Genomic DNA, 20,204 nt, shown 5'->3' with positions numbered 1-20,204 from the left:
GGGATCTCAACCCAGAATTCCAATGGGCGGGGGAGACTGCGAGAACTATGGGATAGCTACGGGATAGCTACCTACAGTGTATCGCTCTGGAAAATCAATGCTAGCCTCAGTACATGGACGCACACTGCCGAATTAATGTGCTTAATGTGGCTGCATGCACTCGACTTTATACAATCTGTTTTACAAAACTGGTTTATGTAAAATTGGAATAATCTTGTAGTGTAGACATACCCTTACAGGCAACCTCTTCACTCGCTCTCTTGAGCTGTGCGGAGTGAAAACTCAGTGCAGCTGCAGATCTGTTACGTGTCTATTGTTTGAGCCTTCTCTGCATCAAATAATTTTCTCAACACTATCTAATGACCTTATTCAGCCTCAATTCATTGGTATATTAACAGTTTCCCATGGAATCTCACCCCCAAGTTGTATTGTCGCAGGTCTCTGAGGACTTGCATTGAAATAGTTTTTCCATGTAAACTGACATTGCAATCCCATTGTCACTTGGCCCGGAAGGTTTGCAGTGAAATAATTTCTCTATTATATCTGATATATTAATGCCATTGTTCCCCATAGATTGCATGGGAACAGTTTCCCATGTGCAATCTTACTTTTTAATGCCTTTGTCTTTACAGACTAGCATTGAAATGGTTTCCCATATAATTTCACACTCAAATATAGCATCATTGCAGGTCCCTGCAGGTCCCCATTGCATTAAAATAGCTTTCCTATTATAACGACATTACATAGAGGACATTATTGTTGTTGCTGCTGTATAAATGTCAGAGGCAATTTACACTTTTCAGTGCATAGAAAGTCCCAGTGATGGTAAGAGACTGTCATTTATGACAAGCAGAAAACTTGAGGTTACCCAGAAGTGGCTAGTAGCAGGCCTGGCTCCTAGGCAGGGGGACCACAGGGCTCCGTGCAATGCCCCTGCCCTGAGCACTGGTTCTGCACTCCCATTGGCTGGTTCCCAGCCAATGGGAGCTGGGGTGGTGGTGCCTGTGGGTGAGAGCCACATGGAGCCACTTGTATACCTCTGCCTATGAGCTGGACATGCTGCGCCACTTCCAGGGTGCAGCGCGGTCCATGGTGCCAGGATAGGCAGGAAGCCTGACTAGGAGCTGCCCAAGATAAGCCTGTGCCCCAACCCCATGCCCCAATCCCCCACCCCTGAGCCCCCAAACCCTCTTTCTGCACCCCAAAGCCCTCACCCCCTCCTGCACCCCAACGCCCTCCCCAGCCCTGAGGCCCCCCAAACCCAGAGTCGCCTTCTGCACCCCAAACCTCTCATTCCCGGTCCCACTCCAGAGCCTACACCCCCAACACCTGCCCCAGCCCAGAGCCCCTTCGCACACCCTGAACCCTCATTCCTGGCCCCATCCCACAGCCCTCACCTCTGCGCTCCAACCCTCTGCCCCAACTCTGAGCCCCTCCAACATCCCAAAACCCTCATCCCCAGCTCCACTGGGTTGTGGGCATCAATTTTCTTCAAGTGGGTCACCAGAAAAAAAAAAAGTTTGAAAACCATTGGACTAGATGATCTCACAAGGTCCTGTCCAGTCTTACGATTCTATAAAGGTTTCAACATTCATTTTGGTTCCAGTGTGGAATAAAACCAAGACTTTTTGAAAATTTTCCATGAAAAAAAGAGAAAGCAAGAGAATACCCAATAGCCTGGGAATTAGGGCACTCACCTGGCACGGGGAGGAACCACATTCAAATCCCTGCTCCAAATCAGGCAAAGCACTTCTTTAATAAAACTTTGGTTAGGCAGGTCTCTCAGGTCCAGGAGAGAATATCTGGTCACCAGGAGAGAGAGAAACCCACCCCAGAATAGTCAATAGGCCAATGATTAGGGCACTCATCTGGGAGGCTCATGTTCAGCTCTAAGTCCCTGATCTGACTCAAGCCCAGTAGTGTGACTTGAATTTGGGTCTCCCACAACTCTGCCTAATCCCTAGCCACCAGACTATCCTGGAGTAGGGCCATCTCTTTACCAGAAAGTCCATCCTGCACCTGAAAAAGCTCTCTCAACAAATTGGCATTTTCCATTGAAAAAATGTTTCATCAAAAAGTCTGCAGCCAGCTCTAGTAATGATAAGATCATGTAGTTACACAAGTTAGCTATTACACAGTTTAATGATTCCAAATAATGTTAGCTATCCGTAACTGCTGCTCTACCTAGCCATCTTTCATTGGCTGATTTCTCGTAGGCGTCACAGCAGAAGTGGGTCTTCAGGCTAGACTTTGATAACGTTGAAGCTTGGTCCTAGTTCTCAAATCAAGGCAAATGAGGTAGTATATTTGTAGGCAGAGGCATTCCTAGGAATAATTAAAAGACTCTAAAATTCTCCAAATCCCGTAATGGAGAGTTTTAAGCCATCACTGCACATGCAACTCCAGCCTGTGCTGTGTGTATCAGATCCTCCCTAGGATCTGGCCCATTATTTTTCCACGCACTCAATCTGTTCTTTAGCACAAAGTATACCTTAGGCAGTTCTTATGTTCCATGGAATTACAACTGTGTTCTTAAATCTAAATGTACACATGAATAGCCAGTCACTTCATTAAGATCAGAGCCGTGATAACTAACTCCCAAGGAATTCATACTGATCACATACTTAACAGGGAGAAAATTTTAAAGATTAAATTATGCACATATTAGCTAATGATCTCTTAAGTTATTCTATGAAGATCCCTTGGTAATTAGAATTAATGGGAGAAGCAGAGCATGAGAAAAGAAATCTCTCAATGTCACTTCATGCCGAGCATCCAGAAACCCCAGATTTAAGCTACATATTAACTTGAGAGATGCTTAAATGGGCACTATCAACAAAACACTCGTAACACTATAGACCATTCAAACTGAATTTTCAAAATCTAAAGTATTAATATGCTGGTGATTACCTTATTTCATTTCAGTAGGCTGAGACTAGCAGCTTAGACCTATTTATAGAAAGTTTGGTCCAAATTATCAGAGACAAACACATAAGGGCACCATGCATGCTTTTGCACACGCCTAACTGAGATGTGGATATCCCAGATGTACATGTATTCATAACCTGGTTAGTGCATTTTAAGCAGGTACGTACTTATTGGAAAACGTAGGCCTCCATAGTCAGTTTCACTTCCTGGTTTTCATGCACTAGCACAAATCTTTGGTTTGGATTCACACCACCTCACTGCCCCCTAAAACTGCCCCTCCATTTTATCCTTGAAATTTTAAAAACATTCACAAATGCTTTTCTTTTCATAGAAGGTTTTGTAAAACCCTTTTGTTAAAGAGACTAAATCTTGGGCCCAAACCCTAGCTGGTAGCATGTTCCTTTAATTCTGGACAACACATGACGTTGTGAACATACAAGGATCAAGTTAAAACAAAAATGAATAGAACTTGATGCATTACAGCACAGTATCAGTGACTAATTCCATCTTCTGTAGGTGATGGCTCTGGGACGCTGTCGGAAAACGTCAATGTGACAAGCAATAAGTTGAGAGTGAATCACAATTTCAGGGTTGTTTGTGGCCATGGAACAGAGGGAAGATACAAAATGTCACACAGGGTGAATTCTAGGCCTGCCTCTAGCTAATAAACATTCTTATTCATAAAAGCAAACAAGAAGCTGATCATCTGCCTTTAGAACTGGAGCATCTGAGCCTGTAACATCTGTGACACCTACCGGATGGAAGCTGAGTCCACCAGCCAGAGGAGATGGGCAATATATCTTTGCTTTCTGAGTCTGTGCCTGTTAGAAGCTTGAAAATCATTTTCTGTCCCATTTTAAAGCTGGCTTAATGATAAGAATTTTACTGTTAATGCATTATAGAAATTGAAGGTGAAGATCTGTTAGATTATCTAGGCCCATTCCGATGCTGCTGCATGAAAGGTTTTGTTTAAATATTAAACAGCAAAATTTTTCTGATGTCAAACAAATATGGAAACTGGTTTATAAATACAGTCCTGTACATCAGCAGCTAGCAGGGACCATAGTATTGCTTCTTATACTAACCAAATAGAGCAGGAGTTGATAAACACTAGGTGGGGCTTGAGAAAGAAAAGAGAAAATAAAGATGGTAGAGAGCTGTTACGTGAGACAAGCATATATTTACAGTGGGGCAGTCTAATAAACATCCACACACTGGGGCCTGTTGTAATTATTGGAGCATAGCAGACCTACTTTCATTGTAAGCCTAATTGATGGAAAGTGGTTAAGGTTCATGAATTTTCACATGATTTGTTATATAAAACTGTTTAAGAAAACATGTGGAAAGGAGACAGAAAGACGGAATTAATTTAAACAGAAAGGGTTTACTGATACCATTCAAGGACTGTGTTAAGATTAGGAGTGGTAAACAAGGGGAATAGAGGATTGGAAAATAATGAACCAAAATTGGTATTTCAGAAATTAGGCCTAATTGGTGGATGAAATAAGGGGATGAATTATTCCACCCATTGCCTGTTTGGGCCCCTTAAAAAGAGACTTTGGGGGAGAACAAAAGAAGAACCTTTATTTTACCATCACTGCAGCTGCAATGGAAGGACTGTTGCCATGACACCAGATCTTGATATTCTATTGAGCATGCTTGACCATCATTGCTGCACCAGCAAGGACTCTAACCTGATATATCTTCCCCTCCCTTATGTGCTCCTTTCTGCCTCCTATCTTCTTGTCCTCTCTCTTGGCTTTTCCGCTGATCCTGAAACCAATTGTACTGCATGGCACCTAATGTAACAGGATCTGACAACCCCTCACTGGTGTGGATTGCTCTCCAGAGTGTGACAGCATTACAATAGTCTTTAATTATATGCTCACACGCTATTTTTTCCACAGGTCCCAGCCTGTTTGAAGTGCAGATGGGTGGGAATAAGCTGGAGGGCACAGGGAAACAAGACAATGATGAAAAGAAAACCAAAGAAATGTGGCAGGAAGAGGTGGGGTCACAGGGAGAGACATGAAGAATGGATGGGTCACAGGGAAGGATGTGAGGACAGAAGGGCCCTGATCTGCCCAACCCATCAAACCACACAGCAACTACTCAAATTCTTATTTGTAAAAAAAGAAGAAATGTGCCAAACTAGCACTCATTTAGTTAATACTGAACTAGTGTTTTTCCAGAGCAATCTGTCACTGCACAGCTGGGCTCTGGAAGGGGAGGAGCACAGGGCCAAAAAAGGAGAGGGAAAAGAGAAGGAACATGAACCTATGGGTATGTTTACACTGCAGTTGGCAGTGAGCCTCCAAGCTCAGATAACACTGGCATTAATGGGACTCAAGCTAGCATGCTAACGATAGCAGTATGGACATTGTGGCCCATCTGAATCTCTAGGCTTGAAAGCCTGAGCTCTAACCCAAGCTACAACTTCCACATTGTAGTGTCCTAGCTTGATAGAGGTATGGCTACACTTGAAATTTCAAAGCACTGCCATGGCAGCGCTGCCGCGGCAGCGCTTTGAAGTGCGAGTGAGGTCGCAGCGCCAGCGCTGGGAGAGAGCTCTCCTAGCCTTGCACGTACTCCACATCCTCTACGGGTGTAGCTCCCAGTGCTGCGGCACTGTTTACACTGAGGCTTTGCAGCGCTGTATGTTGCAGCGCTCAGGGGGGTGTTTTTTTCACACCCCTGAGCGCAAAACTTGCAGTGCTGTAAAGCGCTAGTGTAGCCATGGCCTGAGTCTGTCTACCTGGGCTGGAAGGCTGCAGTACAGACATATCCCATGACACCTGGAAAGTCTGCATGTGCAAGTGGAAGTCACCCCCAAGAGCAGCAGCCCTGCCTTACACAAGCCTCATTAACATGGCTGTTAGAGGAATCAACATGAGTAGAAGACTGTAGAATGAAAAGGGAGCAGCAAAGTCACCTTGACACACTGTCCTCTCACTTAAAAAGGTACTACGCCGACCACAGTGGCTTTCCAGATCATGCACCCATTCTATTATAATGAACAACCTAAAGTAGTCATGGATAGAAAAAAAAAATATCTGCATGCAGATGAGGCTGTCTTGTTTTGTTTCTCGAGGCTCACACTTTTAAAATTGCAAGCACAAAAATGTGCATGCAATGCAAGTGTATGTGTAATTTGCATGAGCAATTGCCGTGGATGCAAGTGATTACCCAACTGGAATATGCAATTGCAGCCATTCAATGTATATATTTTTTAAATCTTTACATATTTCAGAATTTTTTAAAATATCCTTTAAAGTAATTTTAAGGGTTTGTTGTATTGTACAATACTGTATCCCAAACAGGTTTGACAAGGGCCCTCAGATTAAAGTAATCTTTACCCAGTTCTGCTTCTTTACAAAGTTATATAACATTTTCTTTATAGTGTAACTGAGACCTTTATTTAAAAACCCCACTAATTAATATGACAATTTATTATGTGCTGGATGACATGTATTTCTTTTTAGCTGTTTTGAATTTTCCACCTTTCAGTTTAATTGAATGTCCCTTTCTTCTTGCATGGGACAGGAAAAATGGAAGAGCCTAATATGCTTTCTCTATAATACTCATTGCCATAGAAAATCTTCAAATTCTGTCCATAAAAACAGCCACACTAGGTCAGACCAATGGTCCATCTAGCCCAGTATCCTGTCTTTCAACAGTGGCCAATGCCAGGTGCTTCAGAGACAATGAACAGAACGGGTAATGATCAAGTGATAGATCCCCTGTCACCCATTCCCATGTTTAGAAGAGGTGGATGCATTGAACTAAAGGGAAAGGAAATTGAGATGACAGGGGAAAAAGGCAAAATTCATCAGTCTTTTTGTCTCAGTATTGGATTGGGAGCCAGGAATTCTAATTCTGGACATCTGACACCTATTGTATGTGCACCACTCTTCTCTAATACCCTGGAATGTTATACCTGTGGAAGTATTCATCATTTCCCACTCACACAGAGTAAAGGTTTGTGTTTTTGGAACTGCAGATCATGAATTCCAGCTGTGTATGTGTGTGGGAGGCCACAGAACATTACACAAGCCATTATGCTTCAGTGTATCACAAGTTGCCACAGCAGTTGTCAGGGTGCTTTTTAAATCCTATCCTCTCTAACTGCCTCCTGCAGGAATTTTCACCCATATCATGGAATCAAGAATAAGCAAATCTCATGGCGATAGTTGAACATTACATAGCTGACATAGCTCCAGTCTTTACCTGATGGCTGCCCCATTCAGTTATACAGCAATCTGCAGGAACAGAGAGGCAGATATACATAAGGGGCCCTCTTCTGCTCCTATTAAAATCAGTAGCACAACTCATTGATATCAGTGGGAGCACGATTTAGACCTCACTTTCGAATTTTGTTCAACATTGCCATCTAGTGAATGAAGTATTGAAACCCAGGCCATGCTGTCTCAATACATTCTTCCACGCACATTGTGCTATGTAGGTAGGATGGAGTGGGACAACCAGCCACTCACCTGCAACTGAACATTGCTTCTCATTTACAGCTTGCATTTCATACCAAACAGGAATTCCCTGCCATTCATTCTCTATTATTCTCATCCATCCATAAAGCTGCCTGGAAACAAGCCTGCACAGGATTGTTCAGAGCAACAGCTCAGAACCAAAATATTCTAAACATTTAAACACTTCATGTCCCATGAAGGGGTTTTCAAACCACCATGATAAAGGTTTTTTGGTGGGTGTTATGTACAACATATTTGTAATTGGTTGGATGGTTACTAAATACTGGCTATATAGATCAATGGATCCTAGACATATTAATACAAGTAATAATAGTCCACTTTTGTGTAGCAGCATTTCAGGTGAGGACCTCGAGGTGTTTTGCAAACATTAAGCAAGGCTCACAACCTCATGGGGAGTATTGGCGCCACTTTACAGGTAGCAAAACTAAGACTTCTGGGTCCTACTCCTGGCTCTCCCGCTCATTTGTTGTGTGGCCTTTGACAAGACAACAGGGCCCAATTTCTTTAAAACTCTGATTTTGGCTGCCCAGCTTGAGAAACCTGTGCTGAGTTCTCACAACTCCGACTAAAGACAGTTGTGGCAGCAGGTGTGCAGCATATTTGAAAATCTGGCCCCACATGTCTGAAGTAGGCAAACCCAAACAGAGACACCTCAAATGAGTACCTGGGGAATGGCTAAGAAGCCTACCAAAGTCCAGGGATGCTATTAGTGCATTTGCCCAAATCCTGCCCTCTCCACTGTGTTTGTTGAGTGATACCTCGGATGGATTGGGCCCATAAACCTCAGTGTATAAACTTCATGATTACAAATAAAAACAATCACCACCTGCCCAAGATTAACTCAACTTGTTTGCCTCAGATGCGTCTGATGAAGTGGGTTCTAGCGCATGAAAGTTTATGCCCAACTAAATTTGTTAGTCTCTAAGGTGCCACAAGGACTTCTCATTGTTTTTGCTGATACAGACTAACATGGCTACCCCTCTGAAACTTGTTTCCCTCAAACTCTGAAAGAGGAACAAATTCAGAGTCATCATATCCATCACCAGAGGCATAAAGTGCTCTCTATCTAAACATATCACATCACATCCTAATGCCACAGATATATTACAGTGGAGTGGCCCAGTAGGCCAATAAATAATTCAAACCAGTGGGTAGTGCATTCTTCAAAGCAAGGAGGAACTTATTGAAGACACCGTGGTAACAATGTACAGCATGTTCTCGGAATTAAGGGCTCTCCCGTAGATAGTTTGTTTTAACAGTGGAAGCTCAAGAAGATCTGCTGTTCTTCCTTTCTCCCTCTCTTCCTCTCCCTGACCCTAAGGAACTATGCATTACTAATAAAACCCACAAAGATCAACCCTAAAAACAAGTATCTGCTGTTGGGCTAGACAGGTTTGACTTTTGAAAGAATTTGATCTGAGTGGTAATTACCTTTAATTTTTCAATCTGTACAAGAATTTAATGCTGGAGAGAGGAACCAGACCATTTATCTTCCTATCCCTTCAGCAGTCCATCCATCAGCATTTATAAAACATTCACGTAGGTGGCGAGTTATATGGGCCCATTGGGCCTGTGCTCCCCCAATATTCAGGAACGTGAGCCTGGCTCCTACGTTGGGGCTTATATTTTCAGAGCTGTCCCATCCATAGGATGGACTGGGGCAACCCCTCAGGCCCTGCACTTTAGGGGGGCCCATGCTTCAAGGGGATGCAGGGTCCAGGGTGGTCTGGGGGTCAGTGCCATAACAAGGGCGAGGTGAGTGAGGCACTTCCCTCAGGAGCAAAAAGTGGAGGGGTGCAGCTCTACCGTGATCGGCGGCACTTCGGTGGCAGCTCTACCACAGCTGCTTCTTCAGCAGCAGGTCCCTGAGTCCCTCTCAGAGGGAATGACCCACTGCCAAACTGCCGCTGCCACTTGAGGCCAGCCACGGGGACTCACGGGCTCATGACCAGGACGGCTATCAGTCCTACTGCACTATACCGTCTGCCACCAGGGAGGGGAGGAGAGAGGATGCTACTGTTTACTGCTGCAGCACCGTGTCTACCAGCAGCATGCAGTATATAGGCTGACATATAAAAAAGTCAAGAAACGATTTTTTCCTCTTTTCTATCACGGAGGGGGTCGGGGGGGTAAATTGACAAGATAGACCCTGAACCACTCCGGACAATGTGTTTGACCCTACAGGCATTGGGAGCTCAGCCAAGAATGCAAATGCTTTTCGGAGACTGCGGGGACTGTGGGATAGCTGGAGTCCTCAGTATCCCCTCCCTTCCTCCATGAGCATCCATTTGATTCTTTGGCTTTCCGTTACGCTTGTCACACAGCACTGTGCTCTGGACTCTGTATCATAGCCTGGACATTTTTTCAAATGCTTTGTCATTTCATCTTCTATAACGGAGCTCTAATAGAACAGATTTGTCTCCCCATACAGCGATCAGATCCAGTATCTCCCGTACAGTCCATGCTGGAGCTCTTTTTGGATTTGAGACTGCATCGCCACCCATGCTGATCAGAGCCTACGCTGGATAAACAGGAAATGAAATTCAAAAGTTCGCGGGGCTTTTCCTGTCTACCTGGCCAGTGCATCCGAGTTCAGATTGCTGTCCAGAGCGGTCACAGTGGAGCACTGTGGGATACCGCCCGGAGGCCAATACCGTCGATTTGCGGCCACAATAACCCTAATCTGATATGGTAGTACTGATTTTAGCGCTACTCCTCTCGTTGGGGAGGAGTACAGAAACCGATTTAAAGAGAAGAGCCCTTTATATCGATATAAAGGGCCTCGTTGTGTGGACAGGTACAGCGTTAAATTGGTTTAACGCTGCTAAAATCGGTTTAAATGCATAGTGTAGACCAGGCCCAAGACATCTCAAGCTTCCATGGGGCTGTGACTGTGCACCAGTTGGAAGTGGCGTGGAAGTGGGCAGCACCCCCATCCTGTGTGTGGTATAGGGTGTTGGGATGCTCTGTAATCACACCCCGTCTAGCCCCAATAGTCTGGCTCATGACACAGAGCCACAGCATACTGGTGACCGAGTGCAGTGCCATGCCCTTCCTGCCTGTCAAGGGAAGGGAACCTGGGGCTTGCTCTCCCTTGCGGCCTGTGCTCTGTATACACCGACATCAGTTGTGTGCTGGTGCTGCCCCTGATGGGCTTGTTCTCTCCACCCTTCCCAGCAGGCAGCAGTGCCTGATGGAGTTAAAAGTCAAACCAGCCTGGGATCATAACTCCCCCCAAGGAGCTGGAAAGACATGGTCTGCATTTCTTGGGCCCAGAAGAGTCGTGGCAATAACATGACACCTCCATGGATGGACTAGCAGGATTGGACCCTGTTGTCCACTCTGACCTCCAAGCCAAAGTGCTAGGTTGTGCACTGACTGAAGAGCTCTCTGGGTCTGCGAAGCACAGTAGAGCCAGCAGGAAGCAATTACTCCACTGGGGCAAAGGAGAAGTGTCTATGTGGGGCCTCTGTGTCCACACTGCTGGTGTGGCAGGGCACTGTTATAAGGGAACACCTAGTGTTTTGGGGGGAGGGGGACAGTTCTTGCCCTCCAAGAGGGTTGTCATAGGGCGCATAGTACTCACTGCTCAACAGCTCCTCCTCATAGGGGATCCCAGGCCTGTCCGCTAAACCAAGTTCTAATCCTGGGACCCTCAAACCAGCAGTTCAGGTCTATCACTTTCATATCTTACTGCTCCTTCCTTGGACTGCTTCCTCCCAAGCCTCTCTCTGGCTCCTACTTTCCTTCTTGTATCAGGGAGTGTAATTATTACGGACTGACCTCCCTGCAGCCCCTTCCTCAACTCCTGCATAGAAACCCTGCCTCTTCTTGCCCAGGTGAGCTTCATTCTCAACCAGTCTCCTTGCCTCTCAGCTCCCCAGCAAGTGCAGCCTAAGGATTAATTGGCCTCTCAGCCACTTTAACCCTATCAGTGCTGGCGTGTTAGTGTGTTAACATCACAGAGATGTTAATGTTGTGCGTGTTGCAAAAGGTGAGGCTGTGTACTCCATACATGTCCTGGCTAGCCTGTACCAGGTAAGGAGGCCATAGAATGGGGTGGTACCTGCACGGATCTGTGGGGCTTGGAGTTAATAACTCATGGTGGATGGTGAGCCACAGAGGGATCGTGGGGCTGGCACCCTGCTGCGGGGAGCGGGGGGGGAGAGAGCCTGGTGGAGCACTGATTTAAGGCCCTCATGGCTTATGCTCTTTCTGTGACACCTGACCTTTGGTCATGGCCTAGCCATCATAAATCGGGGCCCACCCAAATGTCCACTCCTAGCTACATCACGGCTGTAAGTACCTACACGGGGACAGAAATTTGATAATAAAGGGCTCTTCAATCTGGCAGACAAAGGTATAAAAAAAAATCTAGTGGTGGCTACAAGTCAAACTAGAACCAAGGTGAAGATTTTTAACAGTGAAGGTGAGTAACCTTTGGAACAATATACTAAGTGTTGTGGTGGATTCTTCATTATTGGAAAATTTTAAATCAAAATTGGATATTTTCCTAAATATATGCCCTATTTCAAACAGGAATTAATTCAGGGAAGTCTTCTGGCCCATAATATATACAGCACGTAGTACGACCCCTGCGGCCCCTCCTGCTGGTCATTCTTGGGAATTAGCTCTTGGACCCCAGAGCGCCCTCTGCAGGCCGGTGATCCACTTGCCATTGGCCCCAGTGTCCCTCCCAGGACCTCACTGCCCTTATCTCAGGGTTCTGCCTCCTGCAGTAACCCACAGTCTCTGGGTTTCCCCACGCCAAGGAACCCCCCACCTCCTTTCTTCACATCACCTCAGTCGTAGCTACTGCCAGCCTCTGTTTAGTCCCCATGCCCTGTGGCATACTGCAGTCTATCAGCCAATCATCACAGGCAACACGGGGTTTGGACTGGCTGCCTTTACTCACCCTCCGGCTGCCTCTCTGCAAGCCCAATATCTAGGAGGCCTAGAACTAGGCCTTGCAGCCTGGGGAGTTGCTAGCCTAGGGCTTCCCAGATCCTGGCCTTTCCCCAGCCCTGCCTCCCTCTAGGTCCGCTGGGTGAGTTCCCCAGCAGCCAGGCATGTCTCCCTCTCAAGTCAGAAAGAGACTGCTCCCTCTGGCTTCCCTGGCCTTCTAATAAGGCCCAGTTGCTTAGTTTGGGGCGTGGCCACAGCAGGGCCGCCCAGAGGATTCAGGGGGCCTGGGGCAAAGCAATTTGGGGGGCCCCTTCCATAAAAAAAAGTTGCAATACTATAAAATACTATATTCTCGTGGGGGCCCCTGTGGCCCCGGGGCAAATTGTCCCACTTGCCCGCCACCTCCCCCTGGACAGCCCTGGGGAAAATAAACATTTAAAAACCTTCTGCATCTCTGCACAAACCCAGTTTTGAGAAAACTTCTTTTTAAGTCACCTTTACAAGGTATCACTGGTTCTCAGCATCAGCTAGTGCTAAAAGGCACTAAAGTTCATTAAAATGGTTGGATAAATATTTTCCATCAAAACTTTTTTTGGATCGAAAACTAGAGGTTTTTTAAAAGTAGAAAAAATCATGGACAATGTCTGCTTTCCTTCAAAATTTGTTGTGTTTTTTTTTAATTGAAAAGATGAAATTAGTCTGCCAAAACCTGAACATGGTTTGGGTTTCAGAATGTGTGGCCAATATTTGCTTAGCTTGCTGTGTTTGAGTTAGACTTAAAAAACAAAAAAATTTCTGCTTAGAAAATCCAACTTTTGATCCCCTCAGCTTGTGAGCCAAACTGCCTGGGCCCATCCACGTCAGAGATCTTTCACAGGTTTCGATGACCTGCTCGCTTTCCTTGACTCATACTGTCCCCACATAACTTTGGGTTCAATTTAGGTATGAACATAGAACATAGATGGCCATACAGCTTAGGTCAGACAACGGCCATCCAACCGTATAGACCATCTACCCGACAGTGGCCAATGCCAGTGCCCGAGGGAGTGAACCTAACGGTATAAGACAACTGTCTCTCTCTGCCGTCCAACCTACCTCTGACAAACAGCAGGCTGGGACACCCTACCATCTCGGCTAATAGCCATTCATGGACTTAACTCCATGAATTTATACGTTTCCTAGAGACTGGCCACAGGAGTCCCCTCATAAAACTGGAGAGACGGTTACTGTGAGTGTCCTTAGTTAGCTTGAGTAGCAGACTCCAAACTGAGCATTGAGCTGTCCTAGAATCTGGGATAGCCTATGTCATGAAAACTGAACATCTCAATAGACATGTCATATGAAGACCCCACCATAATTTTGGACCTGCCAAACTCACTCCTTCCCATACAACTTCCATCTCACCCGATGGAAGCATAAGATTTAAGTCCAACAGGAGAGATCTCTCCCATTTGACCAGATGTGTAGACTCGCAAAATCGACCTAAGATACTTGTCGAACTGTATAGGTGACTAGCCATCCTAGTGTTAGAGCCTGCCTCTTAATTATCTGACTTGCTATTTTTAATGTATGTTAGAATTTAGGTGGGATATGGGGAAGTATGGGTAGGTTGAGCATACAGTCTTAAGTGTCCCATAAATATGTGAAAATGGAACTTGCAACACCACATTTTTATTTCATCTGTACTAGACTTGACCGCATATCTAAGAGTCCTTGATTGTCCGGATGGCGTTCTTTTTTATTGACTTCGTTGTGCCTTGGATTACGTGCTTATTTTATAATAGACACTTAATCAGACTCTAATTGTGATTCTATCTATTTTCGCCACCTATTACAGGTGAAATTTCTTTTCTCCTGGATTTTTGGTTTAACTATATGGATATAATATCATTTCCACCCGTCACTTAAATAAAAATGTATTTGTTCCCTCTTTGTAATTCCATCCGTGCACCAGAAATTCTAGACCTTAGAAAGAGATATGGTGGTAATGTGTGGTGGTGGATTGAAAGCAATGATCAGAGCATTACATGGAAAATTGCAAGGTTTGCACCCAAAGTGTTCAAGTTACTGAGTATCTTCTAGTCTCAACTACAAGCAACTACTTATTCCATTTGAAAATTATTTTGATGTTCTCAGGCTCGTTCTTTCTGAAAACACAACCACAAGCTGCTATTTGGACCTTTCATTCAAAATATCCTGTAACACAGTTTATATAGGATTTATTGATTGAAATGGATTATTATTCCAGTTTTTAACTATTTGATATCTTGCATTAAAGCTTTCCCAAACATTTTTGTCTTTAAGTTCTTATTTGAATAAGAATTACAACAGAAAGCTTATCAAGCAGGAAGATAGAACCAGAAGCATGTGATACGTAGTAATCGGCTTTTTCACTGTAGATTAAATTGGAAATTGTTGGAGCCTCTTAAAAAATTCATAACCACTCAGGGACTTATTTTTTTTGAAGAGGTATTGACACTTACACTGAATCAATCCTCAGACCACGATAACCACCAGAGAATTGAAAATCAATTCTAGTTTCATTATTTGGCAACAAAAGGGATTTCTCTTCTGGATTCACTCAATGCATGGCCATTTCCATCAGGGATGATTAATAGTGTTAAATATATAAAAAAGTATTTTTAATTTATAAGGGGGGGGGTCACACTCAGAGCTTTGCTATGTGAAAGGGGTCACCAGTACAAAAGTTTAAGAATCACTGAATTAACCCCTCTGGAGCCTCGGGGAATGCAGGGGACGGGGGTCTCCCTTGGTAGGGTTGGGATGGAGGTAGATGGTGTATGATATTGCTCTTCTCATGTGATCCCTCCCTCATGGCTCTCTTGGCTCTATCACTGTCAATCTAAAGTGGCTAATTTTAAATGAAGCTACCCTCCCCTGACAGGAATCTCCCTATGGCACTGAAATTAAATGGAGACTATAATTTGGCATCTGAGAAGTGAAACAGATGGTAACCACAAGGGAAAAGATAACAGCTTGGCTCTTTGTGTTAAATAGCTGTCTCCAAGCCTCAAACTGCTGAATGAGCTTTAGGGTAGGGAAGGCTTTGCCTCCCCAAGCAGCCTGGCCCTGCCCCCTATCTGACCCCTACCCACTTCCTGCCCCCTCGACTGTCCCCCTCATAATCCCCAACCCATCCTGCTCCTTGTCCTCTCACCGCCCCACCCCACCACCCCGGGACGCCATCCCCCATCAACCCCCCCGTCCCCTGACTTCCCCGACCCCTATCCACTCCCCCGCAAAAGTCCTGACAGATCCCTGGAATGCTCACGATCAACCTCCTGTTCCCCATCCCCTGACCGCCCCCAGCAGCGCTATCCAGGGCCGCTCCTGGGTTACTGCTGCCTCTCCGCTCTCTCGGAGCCTCAGCATGCCGCATCCAGGAGCTGCCCTGGCCCCTGGACAGCACTGCAGCGGCGTGGTTCTGGTGGGAACGGAGCTTGCAGCCCCACCCCCTTACCACGAAGCTCTGACTCAGTGAGAGGAGCTCAGGTCCTGCTGCTGCAGCACTGTCCAGGGCCGCTCCTGACATGGTGTGCTGAGGTGCCAGGGTGCCAGGGGATGGGGGAAGGTGGAGGCGGGGCCGGGGGTCCCTGTGGTGCCTGGGGCAAATTGCCCCATTTGCCCCCCCTGGGTGGCCCTGGGCCCCAGCTGCAGCCACTTCCCCCAGTCAGCCAGGGTTTTACTCCCTTGCCCATCCCCAGCCCTCTGCAGGGCTTTTCCAACCCCTTCCGGGCTGTAGTGGGTATTCACCCCGCTACAAGCAGAACAGACTAGGTGATTACAATAATAGTCCCTTCTGGGTTTATAATCTATGAATCTATTAAGTGGACTGCAACCCTTTTACAAGCAGGTCACTTTATCAGATGGTAATTTTAGAATTTAGTGGGCACCCTACCTGATAGCCATAAGGAAAAAATAGTTGTCTATTATCATGTACATCCTATATTATTTTGGAGTAGGATGATGTGCTCACCTTCTCTCTGAAGATTCTAGTTTGACGCTGCAGATAAATGGGTGTTATTCTTTCAGCCGGTGGTCTTTGTTTGGCAAGGTCTGCCTTGAAGCTTCTGGCCCCCTACACAAGATTAGAGAATAACACTTATGGAGTCAGATGGGAGAATTTTTTTTAATAATCATAGGATTTTCCATCTCAGGTCAGACCACTGTCCAGTCTAATTTAGCCCTAAAGAATTGTATTCACCCTCTTGCCTAAGGCAAATATGGGTTATGCTGGACAATAAGTGAATATCATTATTTCCCTTCTCCATTATCATTGTTATTACCACCATAGTAAAAATAAGTGATGAGAAGCTGATCTGACATCCTGCCTCTAGCACTAGCCAGTATTGGATGCTTCTCCTTTATGGCAAAGGTTTTCACTTACAGAGAGCTAATAAACATCACATGAAAGGATTTCAAGTGAGGAAACGTATTTTCTTCCTTATCTGCTTCTTTTGACAAGCAGGGATGTAAGCAGCAAAGCCACATGTACTGATCACTGCCTCCTTCGAGTTAGAAAGAGAGGCAAGGGCAGCTATTTAAAAGTTATGCACAGAGACATGACTGTTGGCTTTTTTAGTAGGACACAAACAAGCCCCCAGTGTACTGGCACCTCTGAGCCTTTGCCCCTTAGATCCCCAAAGCACCTATTACAACTGGCCCTGCTACTTAAAAGTGATATGGTACTGGATAAAGTGGGCATCACGAGGGAGCACTGAAGTATATAGAGGAGATCACTAGCCTAGTTCCAGCCCCTAATGGATCTGACTCTAGAAAGTGAACTTGTCACTGGGGATATAATGAGCAATGGAGCCAAAATGATATGGATGAAAAACTGGTTTTAATAGCTCCAGAAGTCAAATGAAACCTTTGAAACATCCAGAAAAGTTTGGAAAACACATTCTTGGAGCAGATCCACAGCTGCTGTGAATTATCATAGCTCCACTTACTTCAACAAAGCTATGACAATTCATAACAGCTGAGGATCTGCCCCGATCTTTAATTTCCACTTTAAATTTCACACCTCCATTTACTTCCTGAAATCAGGATGGAGTAAAAATATAGACAGTGGGATTGCTTCCTACTAGTAATTAACATAGAGCCTAGCATAATGGGATTCTGATCTCAACCGAGGCTTCTAGGTGCTACCAGAATACAAACAATAAATAATAACAATAACAGAAAAATGCATGGTTCAGTGGTCTGAAAATAGGACTGAATACAGGGAACGTCTGGCTAATCCTAATCCTGTTCATATAGTTCCTCCAGTTGTGGCCTTGGGTAAATCACTTAACCCCTGCATCTCATTTCTGTATCTCTAATCTGCCTGTTGCCAAAATATCTAGGACTGAGTCTAAGAATTCCTGTCTATTCGAAAAGAGCATATGAGGGTTAGGCAATGTTTGTAAGGTGCTTTGAAGATGTAAAGTGTAATCGTCTGGGGATTCCTGACTGGGGTGAAATCTTGGCCCCATTGAATTTAGAGGGGTCAAGATTCCACTCCAGGACTTGGTAACACCTAGAGAGTATCCCTCCTGACAACCCATCCTGGTTTTACACTTGCTCCAGTGCATGTTGGGACAGGACTTTGGGAGTTTAGGAAACTCTGATGGATACCAATGCCATACAAATAGGATTAACAACGCTCATAACTACAAACCAATGCGATCAAACTTTAAAATTAGGAATTCCAAATAGCCTGGGACACAACACTGGAAACTGCCATCTAAGTATTCAATACTACATTAAATAATAATTTTAAATAACAGCTAGGGTAATTTTAAGAATATATTTGGACATATATATAATTAAGTAGATTTTTGAAAGAGAAGTTCTCAAGAGTAGGAAATGTTGGGAATCACTCAAAAAAACCTCTTCAGAGGATATTTCCTGCCCTATGTCAAGACTGAAGATGCCCAAATTAGAATCCAAACCTTGATTATCACTGTGGAACTTCAAGACATTTTGAGCATCACTCATGCCTAGCCATGGCATCCTACATTATGCATGCCATTGCATTTACTGTTAAGCACTGGTTCTCAAACTTTTGTGTTGGTGATCTCTTCCACATAGCTAGCCTCTGAATGCGACCCCCCTTCTACCTTAAAAACATTTTTTTATATATATTTAACACCATTATAAATGCTGGATACAAATGCTGGGGGGAGGCTGACAGCTCATAACCCCCCATGTAATAACTTTGCAGCCCCCTGAAAGGTCCCAACCCCCAGTTTGAGAACCCCTGCTGTAAGGGGACAGCATGCTGCAGAAAGCTACGTTGAAATATTTGCACAGATGGTTGCAAACATAAAACTTCCTTCCCTCTCAGTGCAAAATCTCCTCACTTCCCACTCACAACAGTTCTCTTATTCTGCCAAAGAAACAAGCCAAACAAAGTGAAATGACTATGGCACAGTCTGTGTTAGCTACTGTAGCCGCCTACAGCAGTCTAGTGAATTAACAACAGCCATTTCAGATGAAGGGTAAGAAAACCTGAGCGTACTGCTTTTTTGTGATAGTTTTAGGAGAGTGAACATTTCCTGGGAAGAAATGAAGAAAAGCAGAAATTAATGCAAATACTTATGTCAGCATTTGCATTGCACATCACTCAAAAAGGGTATTTTGCTGTTTAGCTAGGGTCTGTCTTTGGAAGTGAAATTTTTTATACTGATCAATCAGGGAAGGGTTGTAAATAAGTAAATTGGGTCTATTGGAGATCAACCACGTAGGGTCTGAAACATACACAAGCCAATGAACTTAGCTGCTCCTATCATGGGAATAGTCTTTAGGGCTTGTCTACACTTACCATGGATTGGTGCTGTAGCAATCGATCCACGGGGGGTCGTTTTAGTGGGTCTAGTGAAGACTCACTAAATCAACTGCTAATTGCTCTCCCGTGGACTCCGGTACTCCATCAAAATGAGAAGCATAAGGTAAGTTGACAGGAGAGTTTCTCCTGTTGACCCAGCGCAGTGTAGACACTGCAAGAAGTTGGCCTAAGCTACGTCGACTCCAGCTACGTTATTCATGTAGCTGGAGTTGCGTAACTTAGGTCGACTTAATCCCATAGTGTAGTAAACCTGCCTATAATGTTAGCTGAGACTGCAGTTAAGAATTAAATCTGAAGAAAAATGAGTATTTTGCTACAAGCCAAACAAATATCTTCTAACTGTACAATATGAGAAACCAAAAAAGATTCGGAGAGGTGATGAAGATAACTAGTCCATGTTATCTAACTGAAATTTCTTTAGTCATCTGATACAGCAGGATTATAGATCTAACATACAACAAGATCAGGCATTAATGGGACTACTCACCTAACTAAAGACAGCAGGACCAGACCCTTTGATCTGGGAATTGCTATATACATCAGTAATACATGCTTAGCAATAAATTATATAATTAAATCTTCCCTTTTCTGTGGTATTTTCAACATTAGCTTCAATATTCTTGGTTCATATTTTCAAGTTCCTGAATAAAACACACCAGGCATCTCTGCATCGTCAAACATTTTAAAATAAAGTTCCTACACTTTTCTGCTAGAGATCTTTGTATTTATTTGTTTAACCTAGTTATAAGCTAAGGGCTGTAATAAATCCTGGCTCCACTGAATACAATGGCAAAAGTCCCAGAGCTTTATAAATCCTGACATCTGAGAAGTTTCTAAAGAATCAGGATCATTTTCATCAGCCCATCACATAGCTGTACAGATGGTGTGTTGATCAGAGATTCCCAGAAGTTATGGAAAAGACTCATGATTGGCTCACCTAGTCCATCCACCCACAAACAATGTAGGATTACTCTCCATAGCATATCCTCTACTGATTTATTGAATCGAGGTGATTA

At 44.5% G+C, this 20,204-nt stretch overlaps 1 protein-coding gene and 1 long non-coding RNA gene across 7 annotated transcripts in view; one reads left to right on the top strand and one right to left on the bottom strand.

The window, feature by feature from the left end:
- Positions 1–20,204, top strand: part of CHCHD4 (coiled-coil-helix-coiled-coil-helix domain containing 4) — a 352,177-nt gene that overhangs the window by 248,368 nt on the left and 83,605 nt on the right. The gene's annotated exons all lie outside the window — the stretch shown is intronic.
- The window catches only part of LOC116827082 (uncharacterized), a 123,937-nt gene that overhangs the window by 98,302 nt on the left and 5,431 nt on the right, over positions 1–20,204 (bottom strand). For 4 of the 6 annotated variants that reach the window (XR_004374208.2, XR_012657146.1, XR_012657145.1 and 1 more), the window contains exon 2: positions 16,333–16,434. This is a non-coding gene — a long non-coding RNA (uncharacterized LOC116827082). Of the gene's footprint in view, positions 1–1,515; positions 1,803–8,593; positions 8,747–16,332; positions 16,435–20,204 lie in introns of those variants that run through there. The other 2 variants (XR_004374209.2, XR_012657147.1) reach the window with 2 other exon arrangements.

This window comes from Chelonoidis abingdonii, chromosome 17 (assembly GCF_003597395.2).
Source record: "Chelonoidis abingdonii isolate Lonesome George chromosome 17, CheloAbing_2.0, whole genome shotgun sequence".
In the NCBI taxonomy this organism is placed as follows: Eukaryota; Metazoa; Chordata; order Testudines; family Testudinidae; genus Chelonoidis; species Chelonoidis abingdonii.
The sequence above is the reverse complement of the archived record's forward strand: the minus strand, read 5'-3'. Positions and strand labels throughout refer to the sequence as shown.